Source organism: Panthera leo, chromosome A2 (genome assembly GCF_018350215.1).
Source record: "Panthera leo isolate Ple1 chromosome A2, P.leo_Ple1_pat1.1, whole genome shotgun sequence".
NCBI lineage: Eukaryota > Metazoa > Chordata > Mammalia > Carnivora > Felidae > Panthera > Panthera leo.
Window position 1 is genome coordinate 6,692,147 of NC_056680.1, and position 16,133 is coordinate 6,708,279.

A 16,133-nucleotide genomic window follows, 5' to 3' on the forward strand; every position below is an offset into this window, starting at 1 on the left:
TGAGGGCTGGGGAAGAGCACCAACCAGGTGATTAGGGGGTTGGAACTTTCAAAGGGTGAGGGAGAGGGTTTAGAGTTTGAGTTCAACAACCAATGGCCAGTGATTTAATCATTTCTGTGTCATAAAGCCTCCAAAGGGCAGGCTGGGAGAGCCTCTGGGTTGATGAGCACACGGGGATGGGAGAGTGGTCCCCTGCAGAAGGCATGGAAGGTCTGAGCCTTCCCCACCCCTTGCCTTCTGTGTCTCTTCCATCTGGCTGTTCCTGAATTATATCCTTATATAAAAAACCAGTAACCTAGTAAGTAAATGGTTTCTCTGAGCTCTGTGAGCAGCACTAGCCAATTAATGGAACCCAAGGAGGGGGTTGTGGGAACTTCTCATTTACAGTCAGTTGGTCAGAAGTACAAGCAGCCACCTGGTCTTGCATTTGGCATCCTGAGTTGGAGGGGGTCACTGGAACCTCTGATTTGTAGCAGGTTGGTCAGAAGGACAGCTAACAGCCTGGGCTTTGCAACTGGCATCTGGTGTGGGGGAGCAGGCAGGGGGGCAGTCTGATAGGACTAAGCCCTCAACCTGAAGAAACTTTAAAAAAAAAATTTTTAACGTTTAATTTTGAGAGAGAAAGAGAGACAGAGCATGAGCAGGAGAGGGGCAGAGAGAGAAGGAGATGCAGAATCCGAAGCAGGCTCCAGGCTCTGAGCTGTCAGCACAGAGCCCGACACGGGGCTCAAACTCATGGACCATGAGATCATGATCCGAGCTGAAGTCGGACGCTTAACCGACTGAGTCACCCAGGCGCCCCAAGATCATTTTTTCTCATAGTCCGCGGTACACACAGCTCTCTCCAATACCTGAGTGTCACCAGCTACCCCTCCACTCCCTCCTTCAATTGAGCTTTGCATTATGGTCTCTACATGAGGCAACAGAAGGTATAAGGATCAAAGGTACATTCATCAGCTCACTCTTTCTCCGGAGAGTTCTTTTTGAGAAGGTTCTGGTATAAAGTCCAAAAGCTGAGACTACACAGGCTTTCTGTCCTCCAATTGGTAAGGAATGAAGTCTCAAAACAGAGTAAAGATCAGGATTGTGAAAGCTTGCTGGACCTAGAAGGCAAGGAACCCTTAGGACCGAGTAGGTCAGGTTACCATCTTATAAGCAATTAAAGAGATGGAGGCAGGTTGGGGGACTGGAGCACAGAGAGGTCTCAGTGGCAGATCTCAGAAGCCAGAAACTGGTACAAATGATCCCAGAAGACTTGACAGAAGTGGATGGGACCAGTATTCCCAAGGAGGCACAGCCCCCAGCGCGACAAGCCCAGCACAGAGGACAGTAGGCACTGAGCAGTCTTCCTGCAAAAAGGATGGACTGGAAGGAGCTAGAACAGGATGTTTAGCCGCATCCCTGGCCTTTACTCACCAGATGTCAGTAGCCCCTGCCCTCTTGGTTGTCCACCCAAAAATATCTCTGGACATTGCCAATGTCCCCAGAGGGCCAACATCACACCGTGGTGAGAACCACTATTTTGGAGGCATCATCTAACTTAATCTAGATTTCACATCTACTCAATCACACATTTATTCTCACATTCTAGATGCAAGTCTGGGGGCTCCGAGAGATTACCTCACTTGTCCAGGAAGTGGCAGAGGCAGGATTTGAACCCAGGCCATCTGGCACCAGTGTCTGTACTGCTAACTTCCCTGCTATGTGGCATCTTTGCCACTCAAATATAGGGAACAAATTAGACTCTGGGATGGGGAAGACCCATCGCCCAGGGTCAAGGAGTGGCGGGCGGCATGAAGAACCCAGATAGAGTTCCAGCCTCAAACTCCCTCTTCTTGTCTACACTGGTTCCCACCAAGGGGACATCCCACCAGATGCCCCAACAGCAGGGAACTTGCCTGTGTGTGTGCCAGAGCTGATGGCCAGGTCCAGGCTGAGACCCACTGGCACCACTGCCTCCGGGACCCAGTGCGGATGTGGACAGAGAAGGTAGACTGGCAGTCAGGAGGGTCAGAGGAAGAGGGATAAGGGCCAGGCTTTCTCCCTCCTGCCTGTCCTCAGGGAAGCCAATCTTCATGAGTGAGGCAGAGGAGATGTGCCAGGAACAGAGTGAGTACAGGAGAGGGGCCAGGACGGACAGTGACCAACTTGTCGGGGTTTGCCCTGGACTTTCTCAATTTTAACACTTAAAGATTCACATCCCAGGAACACTCTCAGTCTCTGGCAAACCAGGATGTCTGGCTGGTCGCCCTCCTGGGATGTGTCCTCCTGACTCAGCATTCATGGCCCCGCAACCCTTGTCCTGTGATGCACTAAGGCCTCTGGGGACAGCTCTGAGGTCTGAGCAGGGAGCCAGAAGATGAGGCCGGTACCCAGGCTGGTACTCACATCCAGAAGCCAGATCTAAATAGTGGCAGGTGACGCAGAGTGTGGTGCTTGGAGTCAGACACCCTGGCTTCCAGGCACAGCTGTCACCACCCCCCCCCCCACCGGCCACATGCGGGACCTTCTGAGCTTCTGTCCCCTCATCGGTGAAATGGGGAGGGTAACCTGGACCACTGAATCTACCGTCAAGAGTGGGTGGGGCCCTGTGTAAGCCACTGTGTCTGGCCTTGACTCTCCCGGAAGGTGGGAGGGGCTCATTCACCTGCTCAGACTGGCCACCTGGGAGAAGCCCCAGGAACATCCAGTGACAAGCTGGACATGAAGAAGCCCGGGGCTGCCCCACCTGCCTGGATCCATGGGGAAACATGAACAAATCTTTCCTCTTTTCTGGGAGATGAGTCATAAGTGGTGAAAAATGAGCTGAAATTCTGGCCAGAGTGGGTTAGACTCAGGGGCCCACATCTGAGTTCCAAATACCCTCTGGCCACTGTCCAGGGACCCAGGAAGGCATTCAGCAGAGCATGGAGAGAGCGTTGTATGTTCTATGCTGTGCTGGCCCTTGGGGAGCCCTGCTGGGAGGGGTCAGCAGAGGAGAACCGCTCATCTCCTCTGGGGGAGGTACCCATGTGCCGGGAAACTCCCAGGACACGAGTGATCTTTGTCAACCCTCTTCCCAGGCAGAGGGTGAAGTCAGGGCTTAGGAATCATCCAGACACTGAGATCTGGACCCTTGCTGTGTGGCTTTAAACAAAAGGCTTAACCTCTCTGAGCCTGTCTCCTCTTCCATCAAATGGGAGGTAGCGGTGGTCCTGTTCTCACCCACGCAGGCTCAATCGAGATAATGCAGGTAAAACCCTGGCACACAGGATGTGCACAATACAAGATGATGGTCACTAAGGTCCTGTGGGATCTTGGGGTGTCTCAGCCCCAGGGGCAAGGTGGGAGAGAGCACAGGAAGAATATGGATGGGGTCCAACGTAGAGGGAGAGGTGAGTGAGGAATGCTTTTCCTCCAGCTCTGGAGTTTGTAAAAAAAAAAAAAAAAAAAATCACTCTTTGAGGAGTTGGAAACTCAGAGAGGGTAAATGTCTGGCCCAAGAACACAAAGCCTGTCAAGTGCTAGATTTAGATTTCTTTTCACCTCTGCCCAGGGATTAAGGGAGTCCTTTCCGGCATTTAAGTCAAAAGTCCTGGAGGGTGTCTGGATTGATTCCAGGGGAATCCCTGCCATGAGATGTGTCCCAGGTACTATGGAAATGATGGGGCAGTGGGGAGGGATGTCAACCCATAGTCCAGGTGACCAGTACTCCCTGGGACAGGAGCAGGAGTCTACCCAGCTCCAACAGCCCCCTGCATCAGACCCAGAGTGAACCTTGGGGACAAAAGCTGTTAAACAGCCTCTGTTTGTGGCTACGTGCTTTGGGGACAGCTCAGGGGGACACGCCCCATCGGAGGTGGTGGGATTGTCCCGTACAAACCCGCCCACCATTCAGGTCATTGTGTGGATGCCTCACAATGACGTCTAACCACAAAGCTCTTCCCCGGGGCCAGAGCCGGGCCTCAGTGACTCAGGGCTGGGGGGCTGGGGAGCCTTCCCCACCTGTTCAGGGAGCTGCAGCCTGGCCTGGGTGAGGGAAGGGCGGGCTGGCTCCCAGGCTGCCAGGGTCTCATGCCCTTCTAGGATGGGGAAGGCCCTCTCGACTGCCCTTTGGCCCTGGTGGCCTGTGTTTCCCAGCTAAATGTTGAGGACGGTCCTTTCTCCTGGGACGAGTAAAGGAACAGCTACTTAGGCACCTGGCAGAGGGCAGATGCCCCCTTTTACCAGCCTCTGGATGTCTTGCACACCAGAGGTTTGGCTAGAAAGCCCAGGCTGCCTGCCCAAGGAAGCAGCTGGTGTAAAACAGTCCAGGGGTCTGGACAGCCCAGGGGCCACATGTGGAGAATCTTGGAGCTTCTCTCTGTAGAGGAGAGAGTCTGGCCTCCCCCCACAGCATGCAAACACACCAAGCTGGACCCCTGCCTTTCCCTCAGGCCGGTGGGCTTCCTCGAGGCAGCAAGGGCCCAAGCTAATCCTCCAAAATGACCAACAGGCCTGCAAAGACCCCTTGGGATCGAAGAACACAGCTCCCCGAAACCTCACAGGCTGCCTTCCGGCTTCCACCCCTCCCCTGCGCATCCCCCTATCATGCAGCCCAAATACACTCACATCACACCAGACTAACCCAAACACACCTGGCAGCTTCCTGCCTCCCGGCCTTTGCACACGCAGTTCTCCCTGCCCTTCCCTCTCTCCCACTGATCGTGCCCAGAGAAATCCCTGCCGACCCCAATGCCACCCTGCGGTTTAGGGAAACTCCCTGCCCTCAGTGCTCCTGCTCAACCGTGCACCCCTAATGACTGGGCAGCCGCCCGCCTTGCCCAGCAGCCCGGAGCTTCTGGAAGCCCAAAGCTGTGACTGGGTCATCTCCCACCTGAGAGCCAGGCACGGGTGTCTACAGAACCAGCCAGTGAGGGTGTGAGCGAGCCCGTGAATGAAGGAATGGACGGCTGGCCGTCTCCACACGGAGCCTGGCAGATATCGAATTCGTGGCACAGGGATTCGGTGAACTCGCCTGTCAGTTCGGAACACGCAGCCTCATCTGGCCAGCTGTGACTTGGGCCTTTGCCAGAAAGCAGAAGACCTCCGCCGACCGCGAGGGGCTTGGAAGCCTGAGGCACGTGTCACATCTGCTCTGTCCTCTACTGGCCCCAGCCCAGCCCGGCTTACCTGGCCCGCGGGTGAGGAGGAGGCTGACGGCCAGAACCAGCAGGTGCCTGCGCTGGCACCCCCGGGGTGCCGGGCCCTCCCAGCCCATGCTCCTGCCTGGCCGCCCCGGGCTGTGCTCCTCACCGCCTGAACAGGTCCCGGTGACTGAGCTCAGCCCGGCCGGCCGGGCCCGGCTCCTGGGAGGGTGCTGAGGACACGCCTTGCTGAGCTGCCCGAGAGGGGCAGGGCCTGCCCTGGGGGAAGAGTGGTGCCTTGCTGAGCTGCCCGAGAGGGGCAGGGCCTGCCCTGGGGGAAGAGTGGTTCGCTGCTGGCAAAGGTCGGCTGGCATTATCTGGTGCCCGCGTAGTGACTAACACCTGCAGACCGACACCCTCTGTGAGGAGGGGCAGGAGGGGACCCCCGCCCCCCCAGCCAAGCCTGGCTCCCGAGTCTGCTGTCCGTGGGTCCACGTGGCTTAAGGAGGGCAGGGACCGAGGCATGGACCTGCCGTACTCTCTGAAGCCCCGGGCGTCTACGGGACACCTTCCTGCTCAGGACCTGGTACCAGCAGACTGGAGCTGGGTGGACCCTCCCCGGGGGAGGCACGGCTGGCTCGGAGCATTTTGGAATGTGTGGGAGTGGAGAGGAGAGATTGCGTTCCCACGCGGGAACTCCCCGGCTGCCAGGGGGGCCGAGGGCTGGGCCTCTTCCATCCATACCACCCCTGCCCCCTCCCCCTGCTCTGCCCCACGTGGCCATCACGGGGTCTGCGGTCCCGCACTCCCCGAGGACCCGCACAGGAGCCGAGCCCTGCAGCTGTCCCTGGCGGGGGCCTGAGGAGCTGGCGTGGGAGGCAGGTGGGGGATTTGGAATTCTGCCTCCTCCTTGAAAAGCCCACAGCGTCCACAGGCTTCTTATCACCCCCAGGCTGAGGGCTCAGGCTGTACAACAGCCGTGCCAGAAACTGCCTCTCCCCTGCCACCTGCCCAGCACCGACGGCCAGGGCAGCCCTCCTTAGGTACCATACTCCTTTTGTCAGTGCCCCCCGCTCCCACTCCTCCTTTGTGTCGAACTCGGGAGACCCCACCCCTCAAGCCTCTCACAGCCTGATGGGTGAATTTATCTTCTCATGGAGGGGAAGGCACATGTCGGTGCCTGGTGTGAAGGTGGTGAGCAGTGGACGCCCTACAGGGCCTCACATCTCTCCTGCATCTTGTATCCGGCACCAAATTCCATGGACCTGTGGCCGGGACAGACTCATCAGAAACCCCCAGATCCTTCCATGCTCCATGTGACTTCCTGCTAACCTTACTCTCCTGTCTTCTCGTCCAGCTCCCATTCACGTACTTCTAGGACAGGTGCACCCTGAGCCCCAACTCCACTCTGGGCACGCAGTGTGGCCACGATGGACACACACAAGTGCAGGTGATCAAGCTGGAATGGCAGAAGCATAGAGGTTGGCAAGAGACACCCGTCTCAGAAGGGGCAAGAAATCAGGGAAGTCTTCCTGGAGGAAGTGCTGCCTACACCAAGACCTGAAGAATAAGCTGGAGTCAGTTAGGCCAGACAGGGTAGGGAGAGGGGATGTGACGACGAGCATTCCCAAGCACCATCAAGGTCCAGGAGGGGCACACGGGGGTTAATGCGTCCAGATTTGCAGTGGGTGATGGCATCACTGTTTACTGAACACCCAGCTATGTGCTCGGCATGGCTTCCAGTCACCAGCAGGACACTAAGGCTGGGTTTCACCCTCACAGCCATTCTGTAAAGGGGTTGCTATTTATGGTTCCATGGCTCCATGAAAACACCAAGTCTTGGGGGTTTACCCAAAGTCACTGAGCTATAGCACATAGCAGAGCTAGGATTTGAACTCAGCTTTGATCTAGAGCAGTTCTTCTTATCCAGGGGTGATTTTTTTCCCCCAGAGGACATTTGGCTTTTCTGTTTGTCATGACACTAGAGAGGGGAGTCCTCTCCAGCAGGGAGAGGACAGGGATGCTGGCTGATACCGTATGGTGCCCAGGACAGCCCCCTCGACAACGAATTATCTGGTCCCAAATCTCAATAGTGCCACTGATAAGAAACCCTGGTCTAAGGCTGCTCTGTCATCCAGCAGAAGCTTCTGGGATAATGTTCAGGTGCTATGCCTGTGCTGCCCGATAGGGCCACCCACGGTGAGCCACAGGGGGTTCTTGAGCAACTGAAAGGTGGCCAGTTCAAATGAGGAACTGACCTTTCATTTCATTTCATCTTAATTTAAAAGACCAATCCTCAGTTCCGTTAATGGAAAATTTGTGTGTAGGCTTGGAACAGCTCAGGCTTGTGCGTGTACTTTTTTTTTTAATTTTAAAATATTTTCACTTATTTTTGAGAGAGAGAGACAGAACATGAGCGGGGGAAGGTCAGAGAGAGAGGGAGACACAGAATCAATCCGAAGCAGGCTCCAGGCTCCGCGCCATCGGCACAGAGCCCGATGCGGGGCTTGAACTCACAAACCGCGAGATCATGACCTGAGCCGAAGTCGGACGCTTAACCCACGGAGCCACCCAGGTGCCCCTGAATTGCTGAATCTTAATCATCTTTACTATAAATGCCTTCACCTCTCTTTTTTCTGTCTTGCCCAGCTGGGTGGTTCCTGCACCAATGACAGGGAAGGGGTGGAACTTATGTGCCCTTCTCTGCCCCCGAGGGTGTGTAGATATGTCAGCAGGACCGCTTGGAGATTAGGGATGGACAGGGCCGGCCTCTGGGTGCTCTCCTCTCCCAGAGTTCTGCCCACCTTTCCATGGGTGCGTGGAGAGAAAGGCAGTATGAGAGACGAAGCAAAACGGCCTCTGTCTCCCGCTGTAGCTGGACTGGCCAGGGAAAGAGGGAAGGAAGCTAGTGGCAGAGACAGGGTCGTCAGTCAGAGAAGTGAGAGAAGAAACCCACAGTGTCACCACTGAACCAGAGGGAAGAGTGGGTTTCTAGGACAAGGGAGAACTTCCCCAGACAAATATCATAAAAAAGGAAGCTCAGAAGAAGGTATCAGGGAAGTTTGAGAAGGGAGTTTCTGTGCAGAAGAATGCCAGATTATCCAGCTTAGAAGGCAATGACAACGATATTAATAATGTTTACTAGCCGCCTACTGTATGCCAGGCATCAGGGAACCAGGAAGAAGGGTGCCAGGAACTAAGGGTGCTAACATTAAATCACAGCATTTAACAAGTAGCATTTGTGCAATGTTTTCTCTGAGCCCTGTCTTTCATGGACCCCGATGGTTCATTTGGTTCTCATGGTGTCTCCATGAAGTGATGTGGTCATTGACCCATTGCACACAGGAAGAAACTGAGGCACAAAGACACCATATAACTCGTACAAGACCGTGCAGTGAGGCACTATACATTTCCATTCACGACATGTTCAAGAACAGGCAAAGTTAATGGATGGGGGTAGAAATCAAAATAATTTTCTGGGGATGGGAATAATGCCTGGAAAAGGGGCACAAGGGAAACTTCTAGAGCAGCAGCTCTCAGTCGGGGCCAGTTCTGCCTCCCACCCAGGGGACATTTGGCATCAAAAGAGAGATAATCTCAAACAGGACACCCAAATGGGCAACAGGTGCGCGAAAGGGTGTTCAACATCACTAATCATCAGGGAAACGCCAATCAAAACCACAATGAGATATCTCCTCACACCTGCTAGGATGGCTGCTATCAAAAAGAAGATAACAGCTATTGGTGAGGATGGAGAGAAAGGGGAACCCTTGTGCTCTGTTGGTGGGAACGTACTTTGGTGCAGCCATTGTGGAAAACAGTATGGCGGTCAGGACAGTACAAAAAGGGATGCATGAACCCCTATGTTTGTAGCAGCTGTACTGACAATAGCCAAACAACACAGTCTATCCATAGATGAATGGATAAAGAAGATGTGGGGGCGCCTGGGTGGCTCAGTAGGTTGAACGTCTGACTTCGGCTCAGGTCACGATCTCACGGTTTGTGAGTTCGAGCCTCGCATCGGGCTCTTTGCTGACAGCTCAGAGCCTGGAGCCTGCTTCATAGTCTGTGTCTCCCTCTCTCTCTGACCCTCCCCCGCTCACGCTGTCTCTGTCTCTGTCTCTCTCTCTCTAAAAAATAAACATTAAAAGCAATTTTTTTAAATAAAAAAAATTAACTTAAAATTTCAAAACTACGATCGGCAGAGTGCGGTGCTGAATTGAGGCCTGTCTGAATACTATTTTTCTCACATGGACAGTGACAGCGCCCTGCTCACTGGGCTGGTTGCCTGCCTTCCTGTTCCCTCCAAATCCTTCTCTACAGCTCACGTGTTCAAAGCCGTCCAAGGCCCTCACACTGCAGCTGGAGCAAAGTGTGAATTTCTCACTGTGACCTCCAAGCCCTGGGGTCTGGCTCCAGCCACCTCTGGATGTTCCCCTCTCTCTGCTCTGCTCTACCACACCGGCCTCGGTGCTGGAACTTGCACACGTGATAGCTTTGCCCACCTCAGGGCCTTGGCACATGCTCTTTCTTCCCTCTGCCTGGCTTCCTACACAACTGGCTCCATCTCATTCCTCAAGCCTCCACTCAGAGAAGTCTGCCCTCACCACCCCAAACTGCCCTGCCCTCTCCGTCGCTCACCACCTGGCCATCCTCCTTATTTACTCCTTAGCACATGCCAGCTTTCTGAGTCTCTATTTTATCATTCATGCGTTCACTTGCCTCTATTTCCCCTGGTGGGCAGGGGCTGGGTCTGCCTTAGTCATGGCTGTATCCCCATGAGTGGTACACAACAGGCCCTCAAACATTTGTTGAATTAAAAAAAGGAATTAAAGTGCTAAGATTTCCTCACTGGGGCTGAGCAGGGAATCCTGTTCCATTTAGTTTAGCTATGCGAGGTCACGGCAGCCTTGGAACCAGCCTTCTGGGGGCACACTCTGTGAAACGCTGTCCCGGACCCCTCCCTTCCTACTGCGGAAACTTCTACATAATTCTTGACTCTCTGCCAGCCACCCCACCTTAGTTCAACCCCTTGTCTTCTCTGACTTTTCGAAACACTCTCTTTACTCATCCTATGCCCCCGTCCCTGGGTTTCCCTCCACCCAACTACACAGTGACCTTTCAAAAATGCAAACTGGCCATGCCCCGCCTCTGGTCTAAATTCTTTGGAGGCTTCTCATCGCCCTCAGGATCAAGTCCAAACTCTGCAACCTGGCTCCCGGGCCCACCTTGCTCTAAGACCTGGCCCTATTCGATTTCCCCATACACCAGCCCTTCTGCCTTGCCAAAAACCCATCCTTCCCCACCACGTCTGACATGGCTTCTCTTCATGGCTGTTCCCTCTGCCAGGATGGCCTCCCAGTCTTCACCTGACACATTCCTTCAGAGGCTTTGCTTACATGACCGTGATCCATGAAGCACCCCTGCTTCCCACAGACAGAATGCTTACTCCCCACCCCCACCGCTCTGTATCTTCCTCTGGGAGAGAGACTGACCACATGATCTTCTATCTGTGTTTCTATCTCTTACAGCTCCCAGATTCATGAATACCATATACCAGATACACGCAGGAGATTTGCAAAACAAAAACAGACAAACAAACAAAAGTTTGCTGACTGATTCATTCATTTTTTTGACCACTCACCAGACACTAAGCACCGGGGATAAAGAGATGAATGAGACAGATATGGCTGGAAAAGCAAATAAATTTCTACCTATCCACTGCACCTGCTCTGTGTTTTTCTTTTCAATAATTTATTGTCAAGTTGGCGAATATACAACATACACAGTGTAGTCTTGGCTTCAGGAGTAGAGTCCTGTGATTCACCACTTACATACGACACCCAGTTCTCATCCCAACAAGTGCCCTCCTCAGTGCCCATCGCTCATTTTCTCTGAGCCCCCCCACCCTCCACTCCCATCAACTTTCAGTTTGCCCTGTGTTTTCTATACCCCTTTGGTGCTTCATCCTCCTTCTGACCTCAGTGGGTAGTTCTTTGTATATGGTTCATAGGACCCCCGTGATGGAGTCTAAGCTGATTCCATCTCAAATCCAAAACAGATCTGGGTGATTGTGGAGGACAGATAGATGGATGTGAGGTCTATTATTATCAGGGTTTCTCCACTTTGGCATTACTGACATTTGGGGATGGATAATCCTCAGCCCTGGAAGACTGTCTTATGGACTGTAGGAAATGCTACATTCCTGACCTCCTCCCACAGATGCCAGTAGCAACCCTCTCCCCTCTCCCTCCCCCCCCCCAGTGGTGCCAAGTGAAATATCTCCAGATACTGCCAACTTTCCTGTGGGGGCAAAATCGCTCCTAATTGAGAACCACAGATTTATATCAATGCCAAAGAATCCGGCCCAAAGACAAAATCAAGAAGAGACATAGTCACAACTTCTACAGCTCAGTGGTTAAAAGCTTACAGTTCACATAAAAATTCATTGAGTTATCCACTTAAGATTTTTGGGCTTTATTGGGTATAAATTGTACCTCCATAGAAAAGAAAAAGGGAAGGTAATATTCTATATCTTTTTAAGGTGATGCTGATGTTCTATATCTCGATAGCAGTTTGGGTTGCATTTGTCCAAACTTAGCACATTATCCTTGATTCTAGATAGGACTCCTGAGGCAAGGGAAATAAAAGCAAAAATAAACTATTGGGACTACAGCAAAATAAAAACTTCTGCACAGTGAAGGAAACAACAATACTAAAAGACAACCGCATAATGGGAAAAGATAGTTGCAAATGGCATATCCAATAAAGGATTAGTATCTAAAATACATAAAGAACTTATACAACTCAATACCCAAAAACAAATAACCCAATTAAAAAATTGGCAGAAGAGAGATGCCTGGGTGGCTCAGTCGGTTAAGCGTCTGACTTCAGCTCAGGTCATGATCTCGTGGTTCATGAGTTTAAGCCCCGCATCGGGCTGTGTGCTGAGAGCTCAGAGCCTGGAGCCTGCTTTGGATTCTGTGTCTCCCTCTCTCTCTGCCCCTCCCCCACTCAAGCTCTGTCTCCCTCCCTCCCTCTCTCTCTCTCTCTCTCCCTAAAATAAACATTAAAAATAAATGGGCAGAAGATACAAACAGACATTTCTTTTTTTTTAATTTTTAAAAAAATGTTTATTTACTGTTGACAGAAAGGAAGAGACAGAGCCAGAGTGGGGGAGGGGCAGAGAGAGAGGGAGACCCAGAATCCGAAGCAGCCTCTAGGCCCTGAGCTGTCAGCACAGAGCCCCACGAGGGGCTCGAACTCACAGACCGCGAGATCAGGACCTCAGCCGAAGTCGGATGCTCAACCGATGGAGCCACCCAGGTGCCCCTAAATGGACATTTCTTCAAAGAAGACATCCAGATGGCCAACAAACACATGAAAAGATGCTCAACATCACTCATTATCAGGCAAATACAAACCAAAACTACCATGAGATACCACCTCATACCTGTCGGAATGGCGAAAGTCAACAACACAAGAAACAACAAGTGTTAGGACGTGGAGAAAAAGAAACCCTCATGCGCTGTTGGTGGGAACGCACACTGGTGCAGCCACTGAGGAAAACGATATGGAAGTTCCTCAAAAAATTAGAAACAGAACTACCCTAGGACCCAGCAATTACACTACTGGGTATTTACCCAAAGAATACAAAAATACCGATTCAAAGGGATACATGCACTCCCAGGTTTATAGCAGCATTATTTACAGTAGCCAAGATATGGAAATAGCCCAAGTGTCTGTCCGTTGACTGACGAATGGATAAGGAAGAGGTGAGGTGGTATATATATACAATGGAATATTAATCATAGCCATAAAAAGAATGAAATCTTGCCATCTGCAAGGACGTGGGTGGAGCTCGAGAGTACTATGCTAAGTGAAATAAATCAGAGAAAGACAAATACTATGATTTCACCCATATGTGGAATTTAAGAAACAAAACAAACGATTAAAGGGGGGGTGGGAGGGAAGAGGCAAATCAAGAAGCAGACTCTTAATTATAGGGAACTGACGATTACTGGAGGGGAGGGGAGTGGGAGGGATGGGTTAAATAGGTGATGGGGATTAAGGAGAACACTTGTTGTAATGAGCATGGGGTACTATGTGGAAATGCTGAATCACTATACTGTATACCTGAAACTAACACTGTATGTTAACTATAATGAAATGAAAATAAAAACTTAAAAAAATACCTGAAATCTGTACATTTCACTGATGTAAATTTTGTATCAAAAGATAAAGATCTAGGGGTGCCTGGGGGGCTCAGTCGGTTGAGCGTCCGACTTCGGCTCAGGTCATGATCTCGCGGTCTGTGAGTTCGAGCCCCACATCGGGCTCTGGGCTGATGGCTCAGATGGAGCCTGAAGCCTGCTTCAGAATCTGTCTCCCTTTCTCTCTGCCCCTCCCCCACTCATGGTCTGTCTCTCTCTCTCTCTCTCTGTCAAAGATTAATAAACATTTAAAAAAAATTTTTTTAAAGATAAAGATCTACACACAAATACTAAACTTTAATTAGTTCTCTGCATGGTGAACTATTTATGGAGGGAGGGTACTGATAATACAGCTTCTTTGGAATGCATAAAAAATAAGATGGTTAGATAAGGTGGATAGAAAGATGGATGGATATGAGATAAAGCAAACAAGACAAAATGTGAATGTAGAATCTACACAGTGGAGGGGGGGGGGGCGCCTGGGTGGCTTGGTCGGTTAAGCGTCCAACTTCAGCTCAGGTCATGATCTCATGGTCCGTGAGTTCGAGCCCCGCATCAGGCTCTGTGCTGACAGCTCAGAGCCTGGAGCCTGCTTCAGATTCTGTGTCTCCCTCTCTCTCTGCCCCTCCCCCACTCATGCTCTGTCTCTCTCTTAAAAATAAATAAACGTTAAAAAAAATTAAAAAAAAAAAAAAGAATCTACACACTGGGTATTAAAGAGTCCACAGCAACATTCTTTCAAGTTTGCTGTATTTTTGACATTTTCCATAACAAGATGATGGAAAACAATGCCTTGGGATGTACGCTTCAATTTGTGCTGTCGATGTGCCTAAGTTCTAATTCCTTAAAAAAGGACAAAATAGGAGTCTGTAAGGCTGTGGGTTCAGATTCACCTCTGGCCTAGCTGTGCCTTTTCTCCCTCTGAACCTGCTTTCTCTCCCATCAACTTGCAGTGGTGATTTATCGAGGTGAGTTTACAGGTACCAGCTCTCGAGTCGGACACAGGATTCAAATCACGGTTCCACCACTTGTCAGGTCATATTGGACAATGACCTCTCTTCCTGTGCATCTCATACAGGCAATGACAGCACCTACCTCACCACATTGCTATTGAGGCTGAAATGTGATGTCTTGTGCCCCTTAACAAGCAAGCGACACCAAGAGATGACATTAAGCGTGCTTATCTGGGAGCATGAGTGAGACAAAACACCTTCTGCAATCCCTTGGTGGGGGGAATGAATTCTCCCAAAGCTCTCAGAAGAAATCAACCCTGTCAACACATGGGTACTGACAGGGGACTTCTACCCTCCAGAAGCGTGATACATTTCTCTTGTTGAAGATGCTCAGCTTGTGACACTTTGTTACAAGCCAGCCCTACAAAAGGAATACACCTGTAAATAGCAACAAGGAAGCAGGGCAACAAGGAAGCCTAGGAAAGGAATACACCTGTAAATAGCAACAAGGAAGCGGGGCGAAGAGGGCAGGGGGCGAAGATTAAATTCAAACTGACAGGTTTTCTTTACAGCTGAATAACATTCTGTTGTATACATACACCACATCTTCTTTATCCATTCCTCTACAGATGCACCAGCATGGACGGAGCTAGAGAGGACAATGCTAAGTGAAATAAGTCAGAGAAAGACAAATGCTATATGATCTCACTCATATGTGGAATGTAAGATACAAGCCAAATGAGCAAAGGGGAAAAGAGAGAGACAAAGCAAGGAACAGACTCTCAACTATGAGAACAAGCTGATGGTTCCCAGAGGGAGGTGGGGGGATGGGCGAAATAAGTGATGGGGATGAAGGCGTGCACTTGTCATGATGAGCGCTGGGTGATGTGTGCAAGTGTGGAATCACTATCTTGTACACCTGAACCTAATATAACCCTGGCTGGTAACTGCACTGGAATGAAAATAAGATAAAATGAAAAACAAACGAACAAAAAAACACCTGACAGGTTTTTGCCAGGAGCCTCCATGTGCCAGGTACTGGGCAGGTAGGAGTGGGTAGCAGGGACCAAGATCCACAGCCCCACTGCTAGGGGGACTTTAGAGTGACTGAAGGAGGCAGGCAAGAAGGAATAGGGTGCTTGCCACTGTGACGTCCGGTGACCTGCAAGGTGGGGACTTAATCTAGCCTGGGGCTTGCTGAAACCCGGGGGTGGGGGTGGAGACCTGAAGGGTGAGTAATGGACAAAAGGAGGGCAGAGGGGCGGGTAGGCAGACAGTATGGCGTGCCAGACCAGAGGCCAGAGTGAGCTGGGACAGAAGTTCCCTTCCGGGGGAGAAAGGCCCAGGGAGAATCTGGAGAGACAGGTGGTAGGGCCCAGAAGCCATGGACCCAGGTGGACCCAGAATAATGACCTCCCCAAGATGTCTACATCCTGATTCCCAGACCCGTGAACGTGACCTTAGGTGGCAAAAGGGACTTTGAAGATGTACTTGAGTTTTAAGGAGGTAGAGATGGGGAGGTACTCCTGGATGACCCGGTGGCCTCTGTCATCACAGAGTCCTTCTAAGAGGGACACAGGAGGGTCAGAGTCCAAGGAGATGTGATGAGGGAAGCAGAGTCAGAGGCAGATCTGAAGCCGCTCCACTTGTTGGTTTGAAGACCGAGGGTGGGCCCGTGAGCCAAGGAGTGTGGACAACTTTCTAGAAGCTGGAAGAGGCAAGGAACCGATTCTGCCCATCACTAAGTTTGTGGTGACTTGGTACAGTGGCCATAGGAAACTCGTACATCATGGGCTGGTCGGGACGGACTTCACAGCACCAGTCGGGGGGCGGGGGGAGGGGGCTATGTGCATAGATGAACC